Here is a 23,468-nt window from a genome sequence, read left to right as displayed (position 1 = left end):
ATTCATATTCACAACGTATAAAATCAATACTTTTCTTATGAATTCCACCAAAATTACAAACTTTTCTCTCTGAAAAAGCTTGAGGGCGCCAAACCCTAACCAGCATCTATCAGAACACGTACAAAACCACACCAAAGCACTACATGATGCGCGTTCGCCTATTCATTTGTCCTAGCCCATTCATCCAACCGACCGCCTATTTATAGAACCCTACCAAACCCATGCCCCCAAAAAAGTACCCTAGAGAGAGGGAAAGATGCAGACTAAGGGCGTACTGTAATTAGGAGGGAAAGCTCCGGGATCCCGCACATAACCGACGGATTCAGGTGGCTCCATGGCCGTAAAGCTCACCGGTGACGTTGCCAAGGTGGCTGACGTCATCCGGAACTGCAATCGTCGCCACCGCGCGAGTTCAGCCGAAAGAGACGAAGGGACAAGGGCGGAAAATGGAGAAGGAAACGATACGAGCCCCTACTTGTATATTTTCCGCGTGCAACTCAGCTGTAGAGTGCGGGTCAATTAATTCCAGTGCTAGGGGGGTTTCTGCAAAGTCACGTGACGACCGCCTCGGCCCGCCTGCGCCAGCGTGGCTCCAGATGTCGCTTCGGGATTGGGCTTGGTTTTTTTTTGCACATCGGAGGGGGGGTAGTTTCTGGGTGGCGGAGTGAGCTTTTGCAAGTAGTTGGGCCAGACCATCACGGGGCGGACAAGTTAGTGGGCCTATCGTGCTTTTAACTCATGAAACAAATAGGATGAAACAACGATCAAATATCTTGGCTATACCAGCAACACAAACATGTGACATTCTCTACAACATCATTGCCCCTAACCTTCGTGGAAGATGCTTCAGTGGCCACCTATACTATGCACATATCAATAGTTCCCAACGTGCTTCATTCAGAATACTGGAAGGTTGTGGCTGCCTGTACATGTAACAGCAGTTCTCTGGATGTTCTTCATGTGGAGCTCAGGGGAAGTCCATGAGGCTTAGATTCTGTCCATAGTGGCCACAGTCATACAGTGCCTTTTGGAGGTTCGAGAGTAGTTGCAAGTACTCAGTAATCATGATGGCTAGGAAGAATTCTAGCAAATGGGCTGCAGGGCGGGACCAAGTATTCCTTACCGTCCTCAGGAGACCAAACACGTTGTTCCTTGAGGAATCCTTCTCTCTCTTTCGCTCCAGTCTTTCTTTTTCAAGTATATCAAGTTGTTCATCTCTTGGGTCCGTGTAGTCCTTGTTAGCACCAAAGCATTTTCCACTTAAACCCGTCAGCATGCCAACTATTGTAGGGTTGCATGCTAGGAAGCTCGATAAAGTCTTTGTACTTCTGACCTCCTTTCTGGTTCATCTTCAACACACCTTGGTACAAAGTGATGAAGTGGTCGTATGTCAAGTCCGAGTCAAACATATAGATGTGATTCATCAGAAGAGCGTCATCCCAGCCACCCTCAATGTCATGCAACCAGACCTTGACATCCCTTGGCACCCATTTGAAAAGACCCTTCACCATTTTCACGACACCTTCTTGTCTGCCTTTCTACCTTCAGGTGTCAGCTCCTCATTAATGACATTGCACAGCTCTACAGTCTCATGAGGATCAGAGACCATAAAGTTCTGGCAGCCAAAGTTTCCTCCTAAGGATAGATTCTCCACGTGCAAACAACCAAGTGGAAGATATGATTTCCGTAGAACCCTTTTCAAGACTGGAGCAGTTAAGACCCAAGGGATCTCCTCATCTGGGTATTCGATAGAGACAACCCGGCTGTCGGGTTTAACATAGTTATCAAGAGAAGTCTTCTTGCCGGACTTGAACTGCAAGCAGCGGGCGATCTTTGGTTTAGAGATGAAGTTTGTTTCAACCCTCAGCTTTTTTTTACCGGTCGACTGTGTTAATCTACATGAACGGTAAATGATTTGTTTAGGATACTGCACCACCAAAACATAGCATAGATTCGGATACATTCTGACAACGTTAACAAAAGATTCGATAGGCAGTACAGTAGGGGGTAGAAAAGTATAGGAATGATACACCTGAAGTCGGGCAGGGGTCTGGTGGGAATGAAGATGAGATAATGCATGATAGATTGGAGATGCAGAAGATTGAACTAGCAAGGAAGAGAAAATCAGACAAGAAATGTTGGAGCGGAAAAAAGCACAAGAGGAAGCTGAAATTGTAGCACAGTCAAAAGGCCTAGAAGAGATTAACAGAGAGTTCGCCACAGATGCTGAGAGAATGGATTTTAGGAATGATGATTATGTTCAAGAGCAGATAGATTATGGAGAAGACATGGTGCAGAGTACACAAGTCATACAGGATAGAGTGTTGAAGGAGTATGGTAATTATTCAAAGGAAGTTCTGGATTTTACTGGAGTGGGCATTGTGACTGATGCAAGACAGGTTAATAGTATCGCCCCATCTTTGCTCTTGTTCACATCTTTAAGTTTTCCCCCATCTAGTTGGAACATCAAGGCGCAACCCCCTCTTGGTTGACATGTTAAGTGACTTGAAAATCTCAGTAAATTTGTAGAGCCGAGATGGCGACTTTTTCAAATACTTAACAGTTTGCCTGATGTTCTCAACGAGGGGTTCTATATCCTTTAGGCCATATGATACTAAAAGGTTGAGTATATGAGTAGAGCATCTCACATGAAAAATTTTACCATGGAAAAACACACTTCCTCTGGCCTTAAACTTGGACATCAGTTGACGAGCAGCCACATCATTGGAAGAAGCATTATCAAGAGTTATAGTTGCAATTTTGTCTTCAATCTTACAATTAAAAAGGCACTCAAATATAGCCTAAGATATCACAATACTTGTGTGTGGTGGCTCCATTTCAAGAAAACTAATCACACGGTACTATATATTCCATTCTGAATCAATATAGTGTGCCACAAGCTCATATAACAAAGAGTTTGGTTAGAGGTCTAGAGATCACATGTGAGGCTAATTTTGCCAACATGCTTAAGTTCCTTCTTCAGTGTTTCCTTTCGGGACTTAAAAATCTGCAAACACTCATTTTTATGGTGGTTCTTGATGTCTCCTGATAAGAAGGATTCAAAGTCTTCATCAGCACATTGAACCATAAATGCTCGACCATGCGAAAAGGGTACTCATGGACAATTATCATTGTAGCAATAAGCTCATGAATTTTTTAATGATCATAGCCACTAGAGAAATTGACTACTGGAAGATCAATACCACATGCATCAGCCGCATCAAAATTCAGAGTGCCTTGACCTTTTTTGATGTTCTTCTCACCATGATGTGCAAAGAAGCCATCCAGATGCCTCTTCATTGTAGTTGTAGCTCCAGTCTTCGGGTACATGTACAGTTTGCTGCAAGCCTTGCACTTAACCTGTCTCTCTGTTTCTCCTTTTTTTTCCTTCTTTGAAAGCACCTCACCCTACTCAAAGTGCCCCGCTCCCTCTCGACCCGCTCCCGCTAGGGTTTCCGCCGCCGGCCGCCCGCGCGCGTGCCCCGGCCCTTCCCGCCCCCTCTTCCCCCCTCCCCTCCTCCCACCCCTCGCGTCGCCTCCCCAAGGAGACTGGGGGCTCCCCTCCCCCCTCCTCCTAATCCTCTCTCACCATCGTCGACGTAGGCCACCGGGCCTTGCTCGCGTGGTGCCGCCGGCGGCGGCCCTGTTCTTTTTCCCCCGCGTGGCGCTGCGGCTCGGGTGGTGGTGGCCGGCGGCGGTGTACCCAGGCCGGCGACGGATCCAGCGGCGGCTCGTTTTCGTGGGCAGCGCAGCTCCGGGTGGCGAGGTGGCGGTGGCGCGGCTGCTTGGCTACGGGGCGACGCGATGGCTAGTGGCGGCGCCCTTCCGGCCCAGATCTGGGCCCTTTTGGGCCCCATCTGGGTCTGGGCGGGCCTGGCATAGGCTTTCTGGCGTCATCTCCGGCGGACGGAGGTGTGGCTTGGGCTGGGGGTGGCGGAGACAGCGGCGCGTGTACTGCAGCTCGGCGATGGGAGCTTCACGAGCGTGCTTCGGTCTTGGCCGGGCAGGGGTGCCTAGTTTCCTCCCGAGCTGCGTCCGGCCTGTTTCCGCCGAGGGTGGTGGAGGTTGTCCCCTCCCGCGTGGCTGCTGACCCTGTTGCTCCTCATTTTCGGTTGATTCCTCTCGATCCCACCGATCTCGATTCGCTTGCTTCGGGGAGACGACGATGGTGACTGTAAGACCGTGGTGGTGCACATAGGTGGGCGGCAAGTATGGTGGAGCGCGATGGATCGTTCGGGGCCATGGTTGGTTGGCGGTTGGGAGAAATCCTTGTTGGCTTGTCCAGCACCGACGTGGTGACGCCCAGGGGCGCCGCTGTGCCTTCCTGAAGGGCGTCAAATATACCCCTTCCCCCACGGCCCTTCACGTATCGGGGGAAACCCTAGGACATGTCCGAGTAGCAGCGTCGTTGGCGTCGCGTTCCTTCTTGAAGGTGTTGCTTGGTATCCGGCGTTTCGAGGTGCTAGGAGCGTGGTGGAATTCTCCGGCGGGCACAGCGGTTGTGAGTCATCTTCATTTTCGTTGATCCGCCGTTGTCGGCATTTTTTCCTTTTGTTTTGCTCTTTCTTTTCTTTTGGGAGTGCCTGTGCTGCTTCCGCCCCAGCACCTATCGTTGGTTGTATCGGTGTTGTCGCTTTGTAATACAAAGTGGGGGGAAACCCTTTTTCGGTCAAAGTGATCCCATACATCAGAGTGTTTCCTTTTTCCAGATGATTTTGGCAATTCATCATCCTCAACCATCACAACTTCCTTGGCATCCTTGGCTTCATTCTCACTGAGGACCTAAGATACAGAGGTATTAAGCATATGCTAACGAACATTAAGGTGCAAAGTATCAGTGATAAGGTTGTTCATGAAGATGCATTTTCTAGTACGTACTATATCAATTAAGCATATGTGAACGAACATTAAGATGCATATTCTAGTACGTAATGTATCAATTAAGCGATTGGGTGCACATCTAAAATACCAAAGATGAGAAGAACATCTAAATAGCCCTCAAAAAGAAGAACATCTAACTTACCAGAAAATGAGAAGAACATCTAAATTACTAGACATACAAGGTGGGGAACGAGGGTGATGAGCCGGAGGCAGACGCGTTGACTAACGGACAAGGCTGTGTTCTGGATCTGGTGATCTGCTGAGACCAGAGCGGTGACTAGACTGAGTAAAAGAAATGTTCACTTCGGCCTACAATACTCTGAATCATATGCACCCTATCCAAGAGTATGTTACACATGAACAATCTAACCATAAATCAGATCTTGAGAAGGAACAACAGACGTTGTTGATGTCATTCATCTATAATATCTAAATAGTTCATCCCCACTAACTAATCTTCTTGACATGCAGTCTATCCACATCAGCAGCCCCACTATCTCATCACCCATACTGATAAGTTTGAGTTTCAGAAGAAGAAACCAGCAACTAAAAAACCTATAGGTACTTTTTTTAGTTTGTCACAGTATTTTCTATGGTTTGTTTTGTTGTCATTAGTATAAGTCCATACAAAAAATATCAAACTAGTCGTTGACAAAACCAAAAAAAACAGGTCCTTCTAGTTCGTCAGCTGGCAAACAGAATGGCGCTAAGCGTCAACGGAAGAAAGCCCCTACCACAGAGGGTGAAGGGATGTTGTAGTTCAGGAAGAAGATTATTGAAAAAAGTGAATGGAAAAGAAGACATGCAACACCTAGCAAAAAAAACCTTTCAAGAAAAAAGCTGTACCCGATACAAGAAAAGTACGTCATTGTAATATAAATTATGTGTAATAGAACAAATTACTTTGATTGGTTGCTACTGTTTGTACCTGGATATAATACTTTGACAGTGTTGGTTCTTCTATATTGCTTGAGCTTTTTCATCATCGCACTTTCTTCCCCCCTCCTGTAATCATGTTTTGAAAATCCCCGTGTAAGAAAATAAGCAGAAGTGACAGAGCAAAAAAGAAAAAAAAGGGTTAGAATTTGCTGAATGGTAATTCAAAAAGTATTTTTTTTCATTGTTGATCTAATTCAGTGAGCAGAAAAAAAATGAGATTTTACCTGCATTTGTTTCACCTTTCATTTGTCTTTGCGTAGTAGTTTGACAAAAAATTGAGACACTATCTTCTTTAAAAAACACACGAAAGAAAGAGAAGACGCGAAAATAAATAGAAAAAGCACACAGATTCTTTCCATTACCCCTCACTGCAGATGTTTTCACATGAACAAAAAATACTTTCCGTTACTCTGGTATATCCACATTGATTTTCTCAGATTACTCCTCGAGCGAAAAAAAAAAATGTACAAAAAAAGAAGACTCTAAAAAATCTAGAGTATTTTCTTTAGTTGTTCATCCTTTTGCCTGTCTTCCTTGACACACTATGCCAAAAAACTTTCAGCTTCTGCCCCCTTGTAGATTAATGATGTCCTCAACTACTGACAAAAAAGAGAGCAGATGGAAAATAAAAATGTATGTTAGCTTATTTCCTTCCTCTGTATGTGATAATAAAATCTGTTGCTGTAAAAAAGAGGAAGAAGTATGTTGCTGTAAAATACCAGTTCATTGACCATAGTTCTTGACAAGTCTTTTGCCTGTATCAATAGTGTTGAGGGCTGAACAGGATATCGACAGCAAATCTGACCCTTGCATCAGCAAGGTCCTTCATCCTGAATTGGGGCTGGAGAGCATTCCACGAAACCCAAGTTTGCATCCACTTCAGCACAAAAATCCCGCAAGCATCCCTATGTTTTTTGCAGAAAAATGAAAAAAAAACATGAACAAGCATCTCTACATGTATTTTTGTGTTTCTACAAAGAAAGACCAGAATGTACCTTCCAATTTGCTTAGGCATATTTGGGTATTCTATACCAAATTTTCTGAACCCCATTCTTCTCTGTTTGGATTCTTCCCATGTTTTGATAAAATTGTTATCTATAAAAGATTGAAGAATGGACATTTTTAGGAACACATGAATGGCTAGTTGTTGCAAAAAATACCAAAAATAGAAAAAGACAATGGACTTGCAACTAAGGTGAATACAAGAGTCAACAATGGACTTGAAGCTGGGGCGAATACAAAAACCACACCCCCTCGAGTTACTCGGGGGTTGACTTGCAACTAGTATGAATACAAAACACCAGAGCTGCGAGTCGACGGTGGACTTGCAACTGTTGCAAATACAAAACTACATCCCTTGAGTTGCGAGTCGGAAGTTGACTTGCAACTAGGGCAACTACAAAAACTACATCCGTGCGTGTCGACGATGGACTTGCAACTGGGTCGAATGCACTACTACATCCCTTTCGAGTTGCGAGTCGGGGTGGACTTGCAACTAGGGTGAATAGAAAACCCCTGGTTGCGGGTTGATGATGGACTTACAACTGGGTCGAATACAACCCTTTGAGTTGCAAGGGGTGGACTTGCAACTATGGCGCGAAAAGCCAAATGACAAAACACCAATCTGAGTTGTGAGTCAATGGGTAGACTTGCAATTGGGGCGACAGAAAACCCCCTAGTTGTGGGTCAAGGGCCTAATTGCAAAAAACTACCATGAAATAAATAAAAAACAAAAACAATGCCAACCCCCCCCCCCTTGAGTTGCGAGTCGGGGGTTGACTTTCAACTAGAGCAACTACAAAAACTACATCCGCTCGAGTTGCGACTCGAAGATGGACTTGCAACTAGGGTGAATACAAAAACCCCAAGTTGCGAGTCGGCGGCGGACTTACAACTATAGCAAATACAAAACTACATCCCTCGAGTTGCAAGGCAGGGGTTGACTTGCAACTAGGGCAACTAAAAAAACTACATCCGCTTGAGTTGTGTGTCGACGGTGGACTTGCAACTGGGTTGAATACACTACTACATCCCTTTCGAGTTGCGAGTCGGGGTGGACTTACAACTAGGGTGAATAAAAACACCCTGGTTGCGAGTCAACGGTGGACTTGCAACTAGGTTGAATACAACCCTCCGAGTTGCAAGTTGAGGGTGAGTTGCAACTGTGCCGCAAAAAAACAAATAGCAAAACACCCATCTGATCGTTGCGAGTCGATGGGTAGACTTGCAATTGGGGCGACAGAAAACCCCCTAGTTGCGGAGTCAAGGGCCTAATTGCAAAAACTACCATGAAACAAATAACAAACAAAAACAACGCCAACCCCCACCCCCCCAAGTTGCGAGTCGGGGTTGACTTGCAACTAGAGCAACTACAAAAACTACATCCGCTCGAGTTGCGACTCGGCGGTGCACTTGCAACTAGGGTGAATACACCCCCCGAGTTGCGAGTCAACATGGACTTGCAACTGGGGCGAATACAAAGACTGCATCCCCTTGAGTTGCGACTCGGGGGGTTGACTTGCAACTAGTCTGAATAAAAACACCCAAGTTGCGAGTCGACGGTGGAGTTGCAACTGTTGCAAATACGAAGCTATATCCCTTGAGTTGCGAGTCGGGGTTGACTTGCAACTAGGGCAACTACAAAAACTACATCCGCTCGAGTTGCGTGTCGACGGTGAACTTGTAACTCGTAAGTAGGGCAAAACAAACCCTCAAGTGGCGAGTGCATGGATAACTTTCAACAAAAAATATTACAAAAAAATAAAAATGATATTATTACAAAAAAGATTAAAATTATTACAAAAAATAATGTTGTTATTAAAAAAAGAAGTTCATACAAAAAAGTGAAAAAAAGAAAAAATAATAATTTTAAAAAAGGAAAAAAATAGAAACATGTATACTGTTAAAAAATGTCTTTCACTTTTCGATGACATCAACTATTAGGAACATGTTGTCATCCTGCCGTCCTTTCTCAACTTTGAACAAAACAACACTCCCGATTCTTGAGACTGTGGGTATAACAAAAATCATGCCAGACTTCATCTATCATAGTCTCGTTGTTGTTGCTCCTTGTATATGTGCCAGTCATGGGTACACTTAGGAAACTATTTCATAAAAGAACTTGTCCTTCTTCATCCATTTCGTGAGAGTCAATGAACACTGTCGGAATAGCCTGTAATCAACAAACTTCTTTGAGTACCCGTGCAAAAAACGAGAAAAAAGAAAAAAAAGGGCAACCCTAAAAACACTTTATCTAAACATACAAATTCATTCTCTTCGATATCTTCGTCAGTTAGCGTGTGCACGAGATGATTCCCGATAGGCACACCGATTGCCACATCAATAAGGCCATGTCCAGTCCTACGTCGCCTTGATAGGGTGCCGACAAGCCCTCAGATAGCATCATCGGTTAGACTACGCAAGTCTATGAAAGAAATATCTTGGAAATCACACAAACATCGTCCAGGACTAGCATTATCCCTGTAAAAAAGGGAAAACATGTAGAAAAAATTTAATTGAGAATATACACACACAAAATGAAAAAATATGAAAAACACAAAAAGGGAAAAAAAGTTTGACAGAAAAAAACATAGAAAAGACATACCAGGACTGTGATTGTCCATTTTCTTATTTCCTTCTTCATCAAACACTGTAATGTTGAACTGATTACCCCAAGCTACAGACTCAAAACAAACAACATCACCAAACTCTATCTCGTGTGCTCACACAAAAGCTTTCCAGTAAGCTCCATAAATATGCGACTTAACATCCTGATCCTCTATAAAAAAATCATAACTTCTGTCGCCAGACGATATAGCTTGCATGCAAATTTCCAAGTGGGTCTTCAAGGTTTGTTTAAAATAGCAGGATACCACTTGATTATTTTTTCTTTGAGTGAAAAAGGTATATTATGGAAGAAGTAAGAAATAAATAAACAATTACCATTGAATGATGAAAACCTTTGATCATCTTTGTTTTGAAATTTCTAATTCTTCTGTCAGATCTATGATAGAATACCTTTGGCTGATTACAAACCAAGCATGCATTGGCCATACTCTTGTGTATGTTTTGAAAACTTGCAAACACAACTAAAAACAAATAAAAAAGTGAAAAGAAAAAAAGAAAAATGACGTACGAAAAATGGCCAATGAATATGGTATGAAGAGAAATAAGAAAAAATGACATGAACAAACTTATAAATAAGACAAAAAGATGGGAGCCACCTCCTTCGTCCCCGATCAACTAACACAAACTTTGACAAAAAATGTGTTGGTGTGGGGTGCTCAATATATAGTGGAGAGCCTGCGAGAAATGTGGCCTCTTCTTGCGGTTCTCATTCAATAGAGTTATTGTGCGGATCGCCTGGTTTTGTGCATGCAAAAAAGTCCACCTAAAAAAAATCAAAGGTACGACAACCGCATATTCTTTGCTTTATAGGGGGTGTGACCAAGTTTACTCGAACCAACAGTTGCGGGGGCGACTTAAAAAACCCTCCATTGTGCTCTTATTTGTCCATGTTTTAATTCTATATTATTATGTTCAAGTTAACTGATATTTCAGTGTTATAAAAGTTTGATGATGTCTTGTTAAAATTTCATGATGTGTATGTATTAGACAATGTGCTTTGCATGGATGTATTCTATGCGGGTTCGAAAAACTACTCTACGTGAGACAATTTTTCTAAAAAAAAATAAAACTTACAAAAAACTTGAAGAAAATGCAATTATTACACCCACTATATTTTCTCACCATCGTAATGCGTTCCTGAGAAAAAAACGTATACTCCTATTTTTGTCAGGAACACATTACGGTGATGAGAAATATAGGGGGCATAATAATTGCATTTTTTCAAGTTTCTTTGTAAGTTTTAAATTTTTAATTTTGTAGAAAAATTGTCTCATGTAGAGTAGTTTTTCAAAACCCACATAAAATACATCCATGCAAAGCACATTGTCTAATACATACACATATTCTGAAATTTTAACAAAATATCATCAAACTTTTTTAACACTAATATATCAGTTAACTCAAATAGAATGATATGGAATTAAAACATGGACAAATAAGAGAACAATTGAAGGTTTTTTTAGATCGCCCCACAACTGTTGGTTCGAGTAAACTTGGTCACACCCCCCTATAAAGCAAAGAATATGTGGTTGTCGTAGCTTTGATTTTTTCTTTTTTTAGGTGGACTTTTTGCATGCACAAAACCAGGCGATCCACACAATTACCTCTATTCAATGAGAACCACAAGAAGATGCCACATCTCTCGTAGACTCTGCACTATAAATTGAGCACCCCACACCAACACAATTTTTGTCAAAGTTTCTGTTAGTTGATCGACGACGAAGGAGGTGGCTCCCATCTTTTTGTCTTATTTGTAAGTTTGTTCATGTCATTTTTTCTTATTTGTCTTCATATTATATTCATTGGACATTTTTTGTATGTCATTTTTTTTCACCTTTTTATGTATTTTTATTTGTGTTTGCAAGTTTTCAAAACATACGCAAGAGTATGGCCAATGCATGATTGGTTTGTAATCAGCCAAAGGGATTCTGTCATAGATCTGACAGAAGAACTAGAAATTTCAAAACAAAGATGGTCGAAGTATTTCATCATTCAATGATAATTGTTTATTTATTTCTTACTTTTTTCATATACCTTTTTTCACTCAAAGAAAAAATCATCAGGTGGCGCCCTGCTATTTTAAACAAACCTTGACGACCCACATGGAAATTTGCATGCAAGCTATATCGTCTCGCGGCAGAAGTTATGATTTTTTATAGAGGATGAGGATGTCAAGTCGCATATTTATGGAGCTTATTGGAAAGCTTTTGTGCGAGCACATCAGATAGAGTTTGTTGATGTTGTTTGTTTTGAGCCTGTAGCTTGGGGTAATCCAACGTTACAGTGTTTGATGAAGAAGAAAATGAGAAGATTGACAATCACAGTGCTGGTATGTCTTTTCTATGTTTCTTTTTTCTATCAAACATTTTTTTTCCTTTTTGTGTTTTTCATTTTTTTGTGTGTGTATATTCTCAACTAAATTTTTCTACATCTTTTCCCTTTTTTTACAGGGATAATGCTAGTCCCGAACGATGTTCGTGTGATTTTCCAAGATATTTCTTTCACAGACTTGTGTAGTCTAACCGACAATGCTATCGGAGGGCTTATCGGCACCCTATCAAGCGACGCAGAGCTGGACATGACCTTATTGATGCGGCAACTGGTGCGCCTGTCGGGAATCGTCTCATGCACACACTAACTGACGAATATATCGAAGAGAATGAATTTGTATGTCTAGATAAAGTTTTTCTAGGGTTGGCGTTTTTTTCTCTCTTTCTTTTTTGTACCGGTACTCAAAGAAGTTTGTTTATTAAAGACTATTCCGATAGAGTTCATTGACTCTCAAGAAATGGATGAAGAAGGACAAGTTTTTTTATGGAATACTCCCTCCGTCTGGAAAACTTGCCCCCGTGGCAATTTTGCGAAAACCCCCTCACGGTATTCCCAACAAGCGACACACTCCCCCACCCCCGCTCCTCTCCCCGCCAGTTCCCCCTGCTCGTATCCCTTGCCGAAGCCCTCTGCTCGGCTCCCCAAGAAGCTTCCGCTGGCGTCGGCGGAGATTCCCCGCATAGCTCCCTGCTCTGCTCCCCTCCTTGTTCCCCTCCTCCGCCGCGTCGCTTCCCCGGGCGAGGAGAAGCCTCGATTTTTCTGACCTCCCCCACAGAAGCCGCAGCTGCCCTGCTCCACCACCGCCGCAACTGCCTCCTCCGCCGCTCTCTCCTGCTCGCGCAGCTCCAGCTTGCCTTCCTCCCCTAGCTTCCCCCCTCCCTAGTGACCTCTGCTCTCTGCTCCAGCTGCTTCAGATCCGGCGTCGGCAAGGCTGATATGGTGGTTGCGAGGCCAGACGGCAGGAGAAGTAGCCGACGAGCCCGACGACAACAAGCTCGATGGCGGTGGAGACGTCTTCTCTACTGCGAGCTCCACCATACCTGCATATATTGTACTGCGAGCTCGACGACGGCGGTGGCGTCTTCTTGGTATGTTAAGCCTCCCTCCTTCAATTCCCCTCCATGATTTATGTGTCAAAACTGATTTTTTTACTGAAATTTGCTGCTTCTAACATTTGCTTAAGACTGCATGCCGGCCAACTGGTATTTCTTCAGTTAGAAAACATGGCAGACAAATCTCACTAGGGGATCACACTTGGCCTGACAACATGTGTGTAACTAGGGGATCACACTTGGGGACACAATGGGCTAATTGGCTAATTTCTTCAGCAGCTCATCCTATTTTTACCTAATTGGCTGCAACCTCAGTCTCCCTAGGGCATTACACTTGGCCTGACAACATCTGTGTGCAAACTGGAAATTCTAGCTTAGACTGAAACTTGAACAACTGAATTTATGCATTTCAACTAGCAAATGTGAGATAAGAGTGAACATTTATTCTCAACTAGCAAATGTCGGATAAATCAAATTACTAATTAGTTTTAGTGATGGATCTAGCAGGATGAGTCAGTGATTAAAATCATCCATGAATGAATTAGTTAGAGGGCGGCCGACAGCACTTGGTGTACTACTACTGCTGTCTAGTACTCCTTTCATGACAGAGGTAGATAAATGGAGTACTCCCAAGTAATTTTGTCATTGTTTCAGTTTCGAAGCTTCAGTTTTTCATCTCAAGTCTGATTGCCACTAAATTGAGTACAAGATCACTGAAATTTTGCTTGAAGCTTCAGTGTAAATGTTCTATTTTCAGAGTACAAGATCACTGAATACAGTTTCCTGGGGGTTCTATTTTTCAGTGTAAATGTTCTATTTTCAGTGTTGCTTGTCAAATCAGTGTGTAGAAATTTTAGGGCTATGTCTAGAAAATCATGTTAGTCCAACAATATCCAACTTAATCCACAATAACAGTAGATCAGAAATTGCTTCTACTCTAGGTGAGGATCAGAAATTATCCAAAGATTCAGTTAACTTCTGTTAACATTCAGTTAACTGATGAACATTGGACATTGAGGGACACATTCAGTTAACTTCTGTGTTATTTTTGCAACATTTCTGCAGAGTACATGATCAATTGTGTTTGAAATTAATGAACAAGTGCAATGTACAGAAATTGGAGCTTGGGTTCTTCTCAGCGGCAGCAGCACGAGCAGACCCGCCGAGGAGGAGCAGCAACTTGCAGACGAGCAACAGGTCGAGGAGAGGAGTGGGGGAAACAACAGGGAGCTCGAGGTTGAGGATGAACTTCAGTTCCAGGCCCGCCGGGAGCTCCAGGTCCAGGCGCTCGAGACCTAAGCTGGCGCAGGCCCTGGGTGGCGGGAGGGGATAGCGGCGCAGCCCTGGGCGGCGGAGGGGGTCACGGCGGGAGAAGATGGCGGCGGCGCAGCGCCCTTCAGCCGTGTTGCCGCCGCCCGTCGAGGTGGTCGCCGCAGAGTAGCAGGTGGACGACGCAGCTCGCCTCGGGCCGCACAGGTGGGCACAGGCGGCGGTGGTTCACAGCGGTGGCGCAGCTCGCCTCGGGCGGTGGTGGTTCACAGCGGCAGCGCAGGCCGTGGCCGTCGTCACGCGCTCGGCCCTACGACGGTGGCTTGGGCGACCACGGTGCACGCGGCCGACGGAGAAAGGAGGAAGAAGCAGGGGGCTGATTAGCAAGAGATTTGAAGATGAAAGGTTTTTTTTTGCAAAATTAGAAATGAACTAAGCGCTGGACAATTTTTCCCGGATGGAGGGAGTATATGTTAAGGAAAAAGTTAGAGGAGGAACTTTCAAAGATTAATAAAGGGGAGGAGATAATGTGGTTACAGAGATCGAAAGAGAAGGAACTACTACCTTTCTCTCAGTTTATAGGGCGTGCGCGTGTCCCTAGGTCGTCAATTTGACCAACCTAATGTAAGTCATATATTACAAAAAATATATCAATATAAACTTTAGATGTTCTATTTTTAAATCGTATAATTTTTGTGTTGTATAGTTTATATTAAGATGATAAAATTGGCAACCTAGGTATACGCGTAGGACTTGTAAACTGAAACGGAGGTAGTATTAGAGGGTGACGCTTTAACTTCTTATTTTATATCTAAGGCTAGTAGTAGAAAAAGGAAAAACAGAATTACCTCTATTAAAACTGCTGATAATGATGTGATCCAGGTGGACAAAGATTTATTGCTTTTTGCTACTTCCTTTTACAAAAACCTATTTGGTCCACCTGTAGGTATGAATAATATTTCCTTTGATATTAATTTACCTATGGTTTTGAGTGATGCTGATAATAAAAATTTGGATAGGAAGTTTACTTTAGAAGAGATTAAGATTGTTGTTTTTGATATGAAATCTTAGAAAGCACCTGGACCTGACGGATTTCCTATAGAATTTTATCACAAGTACTGGCACATAATTGGAGTGGACATTTTGGAGCTTTTCAGTGATTTTTATGAAGGAAAGTTAGATTTAGCTAGATTTAATTATGGTGTCCTTGCGTTAATTCCAAAATGTGCTGACGCTCAAACTTTACAACAATATAGACCAATCTATTTGCTGAACGTGATTTCCAAGATTTTTACAAAAGTTCTAAATAATAGAGCTATTACTGTAGCTGATACGATAGTAGCTCCTGTGCAAACAACTTTTATTAGAGGGAGGTATATACTAGATGGGGTTATTGTGTTGCATGAAGTTCTGCATGAAGTTCATAGGAAAAGAGAGTGCGGATTTGTTTAAAGTAGATTTTGAGAAGGCTTATAACAAGATTAACAGGGAGTTTTTGTATTTTTTTTTTGAGATCAGAGTTTTTGTATTTTGTCATGGAGAAAAAAGGCTTTTCATCTAGATTTATTGGTTGGGTCAAGCAGACAGTAGAGAGGGGTAAAGTAGCAGTCATGGTCAATGATCAAATTGGCCCTTTTTGGAGACGAAAAAGGACTGAGACAGGGAGACCCTTTCTCCCCCATTCTTTTTAATATTGCCATCGATATACTTAATTTGCTTTTAGCTAAGGCACAAAATATGGACCTTATCCAAGGGTTAGCACAGGATTTAATTCCAGATGGCATTAATATGTTACAATACGCTGATGACACAAAATATGGACCTTATCCAAGGGTTTATTTGAACAATTGTCTGGCCTTAAAGTTAATTTTCAGAAGAGAGAGTTTTTTTGTTTTGGTGAAGCAAAGGACAAACAGGAAAATTACTCTACAATATGTACTTGTGCTGTAGGAAAACTTCCTTTTAGACATTTAGGTATCTTTATTAATGCAGTTAGATTATGTAATAGTGACTGGAATTGGGCTGAGGAGAAAATGGAGAAGAAGCTAAGTGTATGGAAAGGGAGGAACAAATCTTATGGGGGGAGATTGATTTTAATTATGTCTAGTTTAAGCAATATTAATTTGTATATGATTTCTCTATTTGAGCTACCCAAAGGCCCTAGTAAGAAGATGAACTTTTTTATGAAAAGAATGCTATGGCAAGAGGAGGAGGGGGTTAAAAAGTACCATCTAGTGAAATGGGAGGATGTTTGCAGACCTAAAGAGATGGGGGGTTTAGGCGTCTTAGATCTTGATATTATGAACATCTGCTTACTATGCAAATGGATCTGGAAACTTGAAAATGGTAGTGGTGTGTGGCAAGATTTAGTGAGAAAGAAATACTTAAGTAGACATACCCTTAGAGATAGTAAGAAAAAACCTGGTCATTCTCATTTCTGGCAGTGCCTAATGAAGGTTAAACCAATTTTCCTGCAATATTGTAGGAAGATGGTGGGTAATGGGGAGAGGACTATGTTTTGGAGTGATGTATGGCTCGAAGACAAACCTCTTAGTGTGCAGTTCCCTGGACCTTATCCGCTGACTTTAGTTTAGATTTTACTGTCGCCAAAGCTTTATCTGATAATATGAGTTTGATTAGATTTAGAAGAGTTTTGTGGGGAGACATGGGTGATATGTGGTATGAACTCAAAAATCTATGCAGTAAAGTAGTTTTAAACGATTAAGAGGATAGATGTAGCTGATTACTAACTAAATCAGGTAGATTCACTGTTAGATCTCTGTACCTTGCTTTAAAAATAGATCAGGTTGCCTAGCCTCATAGGAAACTGTGGCAGGCGAGGATACGGCTGAAAGTAAAAGTTTTCCTGTGGTTGATGTTTAAGAATAGTGTCCTAACTAGAGATAATTTGGCGGAAAAAAACTGGAAAGGAAAGGATAAAAACTGTAGCTTCTGTGATTACCCAGAAACGGCTGAACATCTTTTCTGTGCATGTGTGGTGGCTAAGTTTGTGTGGCGTGTGGTTAGGAATGTAACTGGAATTCATGACATTCCATGCAATATAGAAGAGTTTACTGTCTGGGTAGAAAAAATTCCTAAGAATATTAGACAAACAATAGTAGTGGGTGTTTCTGCGGTGTTTTGGACTTTGTGGAAAGCCAGGAATGCTGCTACGTTTCATCATGTTTACCCACATGGCCCTAGTATATTGTTCTTTCAAATCTCTTATTGGATGTCCTACTGGGCTGGTCTACAGAGAAAAGAAGGGCAACAGATGTTGCGGGCCGTCGCAGCACTGCTGGTTGATGTTGAGAACGGGTTCTTCAACAAGAGCAAAGGATGGGCGCCCATGATGAAACGTCTTGGCGTTGGGAAGTAATTCTGCCTGTACTGTTAGCTGAACTACTGTTCTCCCTGGAGAGTCTGTGGCGATGAGCGCCCTGTGTGGTTACCTCTCACCTGAGTGTGCATTCTGAGTGTGGAGTTCCTTTTTTTTTAGTTCCAAGCTTTATTCTCTTGGCTGTCTAGTTGCTGATGCCTGGATGTCACGGTAGGACATCTGGGCTGGATGGAATCTAAGATTACTCACTCTGTTTATTGGTTTCCTTTCATGCAATGAAATGAAATCGGGGGCATGCACCTCAATCCAACAAAAAACATTAACAAAAGATGCGCCTACCAAGTAACAAGTCAAAATCTAAATTCAATGCACACTTGAGAAAAAAAAAAAGACAACGTGCACTGTGAATAGTAGCTGATTTCAATTTGTGCTGTGAATAGTAGCTACTATTCACAGCTGAATTTCTCCTTTTTATTTCCAATGTGTGAATTGAATGTTGATATGTAATTTTGCTCCTTGGAAGACATGTGTTGTCAATGCTGTAAATATGTTTCAGAAATGTCCATGCTAATTGTGGTGTCATGTTCACCGGTTGCACAGGAAGCAACAAAAGGATAAGACAAAGGAATGACATTCTGGATACAATTCCCAATAAGTAGACCCATCTGGAGCATCTGGGCTTATAATATCTGCCTTGGTGTAATCATACTATATTCTACAATATCAGATGAATGCAACAGAAAAAATGGTTACCTGTCTGTTCTGAAGCTCATTGATCTGCCATCAGGTGTTTTGGCTCCAGATGATTTGCTTCTTATCTCAGTTGGACCAGTCTCTGATAGATGAGCGTATGCTCTTTTGAAATTATCCTCACATTGCTCTGCTTCTTGACCACTGCATACAAAATAACATAGCATATTTGAAAAGTGGAGGTCCAGCAGTTAGAGAAATAAACTGCAGCAACTTCTAAAACAGCAAGGTTGCCTGGCGTTTCTTTGTAAGCAACTGCAACTCCAGCTAGAAAGATTATCGATATTCACATACTTCTCGCTTGAAAAATTACAGAGGGTCGTATTCGTAGAAGCAACAAATTCTGGTTGAAGCGACAAGCATTGATTCATCTTTCAGGGAATAAGAGATATAAACTAGGACATTCGACATAAAAACAAGATGCATGGCTTACTTACGGTACATGATAGTTGTCACATGAAAGAATGACCCCTGCATTTAGGCTGCAAAGAAAAAAGGGATGTTTCAGAGAAAATATCCATGAAGTGTACTTAGTAATTTTGTAAGTGGCTAGTTAGATACGAGTACCTGTCACAGAGCCAACTATGATTCACAATCGGGATATCACATTCATCAGCTTTCTTGTAGATTTCACCAAATCAATCGAAAGCTTCAGCTATAAATTCTGAATGTAGCTCAAACTTGTTAAAAGACTAACATAAGAATAATATAGTATATACCATCAAACATATTGCATATGGCATGTGTAGCTTTTCGGTTCCATTTCTCATGGAAATTGCCTCCAATCAAATGAACCATTCTCTGTATGCAGCAGTAAAAGTGGAAAATGAGGGAGTACAGTTAGCGACAGCTCATTAACCACATATCTCATATCTACTATGCCTAAAGCAATATATTTGTGTGTCTCTGTGCACGCACGTGTGCACCTTGATATCTTGAAGCTTTTTGTGTTGATAGCCCGAGCAACATATTTGTAACTTTGAAGAAACCAGAATTCCACCTCTCACAAAAGGTTTGTACATAACCTAGCATAAAAATAATTTCACCAATGAAAATGCATTAACTAGGCGAGCTACGTAACTGAAACGAATTCTAATCTAAACTAGATGAATCCCCGCGCGTTGCTGCGAGATTTCAAGGATAAAATGAGAAGGAGAAGTGACGAAGTCTCGATAGAGAAAAATAGACATGAAAAGGAAGCGTGGGTAAGAACTAAGAAACGACACTTACGTGTAGTTTTCGTACAATATACAAATTGGCCTGGTTGACAAATTGGCCTGGTTGCACATAAGAGCACAAACTGTAGATGAGAGTGGATACCCAGTAGAGTGCACTGCCAAAAGTAAAAGTATAGAATGTTAACTGCTAGATAAACATTATGTTAAAGTTGCACTGCTCTAACCTGGGCTCGTAACCAACGCTCTGGGCATGCAGATCCTAACGTGTTGGAGGCACATCTGAAGTGTTGTGCTGGTTTGGAGCAAAACTGGAAGGGATGGAAACTTGTCCGCCGGCCAGCAGTCTGGAAGCCCAACTAACCAGTCAGATTCCATATTAACCGAATGACCGTTGGATGTAATCCCATTATCTATATAAACATGACGCTGCAGCACTTAGACTTGGTTCTAAAATATGCAAACTGAATAAACAAAGTTTGGCATCTTACCATTTTTGCTTTGAACACAATGATACATGTTTTACTAAAGATAATCTGCATTGCAGTACCAACTTGCGTTCTGAAACATGTGACAAAGTTCTGAAATCTTAGATGTTCTTCCATATGTTAGGGGAAAACCGAAACACTGAATTTTCCAGATTGCAGCTGCATGCCGCATTTTCCCTGTAAAATATTTCAGTTCTTCAGAGGTCATATTCTGCCTCTTGGTCTTCGACATTAGTATTCCACAAGAGTGAATTGCAAAAAACCATCATATTTGAAGTTCACTTTCGGAATCGCCACCACACTTCTTGCGCGTCCCAAAAATCTATCAGTTTTCTTACAAATATTCTCAATAAACACTAATGACCGATTAAAACGATTTAATTCAATTTCTGACCAGTTAGACCCACTTGTAAGTGCTGACAACAACAACAACAACAACAAAGCCTTTAGTCCCAAACAAGTTGGGGTAGGCTAGAGGTGAAACCCATAAGATCTCGCAACCAACTCATGGCTCTGGCACATGGATAGCAAGCTTCCACGCACCCCTGTCCATAGCTAGCTCTTTGTCGATACTCCAATCCTTCAGGTCTCTCTTAACGGACTCCTCCCATGTCAAAATCGGTCGACCCCGCCCTCTCTTGACATTCTCCGCACGCTTTAGTCGTCCGCTATGCACTGGAGCTTCTGGAGGCCTGCACTGAATATGCCCAAACCATCTCAAACGATGTTGGACAAGCTTCTCCTCAATTGGTGCTACCCCAACTCTATCTCGTATATCATCATTCCGGATTCGATCCTTCCTCGTGTGGCCACACATCCATCTCAACATACGCATCTCTGCCACACCTAACTGTTGAACATGTCGCCTTTTAGTTGGCCAACACTCCGCGCCATACAACATTGCGGGTCGAACCGCCGTCCTGTAGAACTTGCCTTTTAGCTTTTGTGGCACTCTCTTGTCACAGAGAATGCCAGAAGCTTGGCGCCACTTCATTCATCCGGCTTTGATTCGATGGTTCACATCTTCATCAATACCCCCATCCTCCTGCAACATTGACCCCAAATACCGAAAGGTGTCCTTCCGAGGTACCATCTGGCCATCAAGGCTAACCTCCTCCTCCTCCTCACAGCTAGTAGTACTGAAACCGCACATCATGTACTCGGTTTTAGTTCTACTAAGCCTAAACCCTTTCGATTCCAAGGTTTGTCTCCATAACTCTAACTTCCTATTTACCCCCGTCCGACTATCGTCAACTAGCACCACATCATCCGCAAAGAGCATACACCATGGGATATCTCCTTGTATACCCCTTGTGACCTCATCCATCACCAATGCAAAAAGATAAGGGCTCAAAGCTGACCCCTGATGCAGTCCTATCTTAATCGGGAAGTCATCGGTGTCGACATCACTTGTTCGAACACTTGTCACAACATTATTGTACATGTCCTTGATGAGGGTAATGTAGTTTGCTGGGACTTTGTGTTTCTCCAAAACCCACCACATGACATTCCGCGGTATCTTATCATAGGCCTTCTCCAAGTCAATGAACACCATATGCAAGTCCTTCTTATGCTCCCTATATCTCTCCATAAGTTGTCGTACCAAGAAAATGGCTTCCATGGTCGACCTCCCAGGCATGAAACCAAACTGATTTTTGGGCACGCTTGTCATTCTTCTTAAGCGGTGCTCAATGACTCTCTCCCATAGCTTCATTGTATGGCTCATCAGCTTATTTCCACGGTAATTAGTACAACTCTGAACATCCCCCTTGTTCTTGAAGATTGGTACTAATATACTCCGTCTCCATTCTTCTGGCATCTTGTTTGCCCGAAAAATGAGGTTGAAAAGCTTGGTTAGCCATACTATCGCTATGTCCCCGAGACCTTTCCACACCTCAATGGGGATACAATCAGGGCCCATCGCCTTGCCTCCTTTCATCCTTTTTAAAGCCTCCTTCACCTTAGACTCCTGGATGCGCCGCACAAAACGCATGCTGGTCTCATCAAAGGAGTCATTCAGTTCAATGGTAGAACTCTCATTCTCCCCATTGAACAGCTTGTCGAAGTACTCCCGCCATCTATGCTTAATCTCTTCGTCCTTCACCAAGAGTTGGCCTGTTCTGTCCTTGATGCATTTGACTTGGCCAATATCCCTCGTCTTCCTCTCCCGGATCTTAGCCATCTTATAGATGTAAGTGCTGACATGGCACTAAAATAAAAGTTAAAGAAAACAGTGTTGACTGTTCGTCAGGATCCTCTCCCACCCCACGATGCCATCTCTCTGAAGCCGTCACCGCGTACTGCACTTGATGGCCGGCGCCGCCCAGCCCCTCTCTTTCCGTGCTCCGCCCCCCTCCACCATCAACCACCACTTCTCCCTCCCAGCGCTGGCGAGATCCACCGCCCCGCGCAGCCCCACATTGGATCTCACGTTGCGCCCCGTCCCCCTGCCCACGAACTCGCCACTGGTCTCCAATTCACGCCCACGAGCTCGTCGCCTCCGCTATCCAGCTTGGAGCGCGCAGGTCCAGTGCTATTGGAGCGGCCGACTATGGGGGTTGGGCGTGCTTGAGCTTGTGTGCGGCGGTGCTGCAGTTCCTGATCGAGGCCGGCGTGCCCGCCTAGGAGCTACCGCGCGTGTTGCGGCCACCGCGCCCCGGGTCGCCGCGAACAGGAGCTTGCCCTGGTGCGCCGACCAGAGAGTTGCATGTCGTGCCGCCGCTCTCCTCGCCCGTGGCGGCGGACGTGGTCGCCTGAGTTGGCTTTCCGAGCCCCTCCACCGTCGCCCATCTCCCCTCCAGCGGTTCACGGGAACCCTCCCAAGGTCCAATTGTAATCTGATTTTGTTTCTAGGGTGCTTTGTGCAATTTTTCAGGGACCCTTTTGAACGTTTTATGCCATGTCAGCGCTTACAGGCGGGCCCTTTCTGTCAGAAATTGGATTAAAGCACCCAAAATCGGTCATTAGTGTTTATTGAGAAAATTTGTAAGAAGACTGGTAGATTTTTGCGATTTCGAAAATGAATTTCAAATATGGTGGTTTTTTGCAATTCACTCTATTCCACAAAGTATATACCAAGTCAGAAAGCATATGCGCCTGACTGAATATACCAGCTGAAACTTAACTGGAACTGAAGCGTACCTTCGACAGGTTACTATAACTTCGGGAATCATTCGGTGCTCCCAACAGAGAACTATACCTCCCGATTATTAGATGGAATGGATGCGCCGGTGAGGACAACGGCAGGGGTCTTCATGGAAGTGCGACAGGAAAGATTGGGCTCCTGCAGTCACCCTATGCGTTCGGTTTATTTGGTTTACATGGTTCGATTTATACGGTTTTTCAGTTTGTATGGTATTAATAATTCGGTAAATATGGTATGAAATTAAAATATGGTTCAATTTCGGTATATATCAAATTATTTTGGTATGGTTTCGGTATATACCATAAAAACCAAAGTTGACGCGAATTTGGAAATGACGTAATAATAATTAGCAAATTTATGACTCAAAATCCATACTATTCTACACAAATAGTATATGACTATATATATAAATATATATGCATGCATTGATTCATCTGTTGATGGTTATGGACGTGCTTAGCATTTTAAAAA

The 23,468-nt window shown here is 42.9% G+C and overlaps 2 long non-coding RNA genes across 10 annotated transcripts; one reads left to right on the top strand and one right to left on the bottom strand.

Annotated features, from left to right (window-relative positions):
- Positions 1-8,655: 8,655 nt before the first annotated feature.
- Positions 8,656-10,058, bottom strand: LOC119308141. 2 transcript variants are annotated; one of them, XR_005149922.1, is made up of 4 exons: positions 9,763-10,058; positions 9,425-9,662; positions 9,084-9,300; positions 8,656-8,992 (listed from the first exon to the last, which is right to left on the bottom strand). It is a non-coding gene; the product is annotated as an uncharacterized LOC119308141 (long non-coding RNA). The 2 variants fall into 2 exon arrangements; XR_005149883.1 differs by having other exon boundaries at positions 9,425-10,058.
- Positions 10,059-11,150: 1,092 nt separating this feature from the next.
- Positions 11,151-17,891, top strand: LOC119282759. 8 transcript variants are annotated; one of them, XR_005138870.1, is made up of 4 exons: positions 11,151-11,200; positions 11,511-11,776; positions 11,898-12,866; positions 13,945-14,637. It is a non-coding gene; the product is annotated as an uncharacterized LOC119282759 (long non-coding RNA). The 8 variants fall into 8 exon arrangements; XR_005138875.1 differs by having other exon boundaries at positions 11,154-11,200; positions 11,498-11,776; XR_005138860.1 differs by having other exon boundaries at positions 11,161-11,200; positions 11,313-11,776.
- The last annotated feature ends 5,577 nt before the right edge of the window (positions 17,892-23,468 follow it).

Source organism: Triticum dicoccoides, chromosome 1A (assembly GCF_002162155.2).
Source record: "Triticum dicoccoides isolate Atlit2015 ecotype Zavitan chromosome 1A, WEW_v2.0, whole genome shotgun sequence".
Lineage (NCBI taxonomy): Eukaryota > Viridiplantae > Streptophyta > Magnoliopsida > Poales > Poaceae > Triticum > Triticum dicoccoides.
The sequence above is the reverse complement of the archived record's forward strand: the minus strand, read 5'-3'. Positions and strand labels throughout refer to the sequence as shown.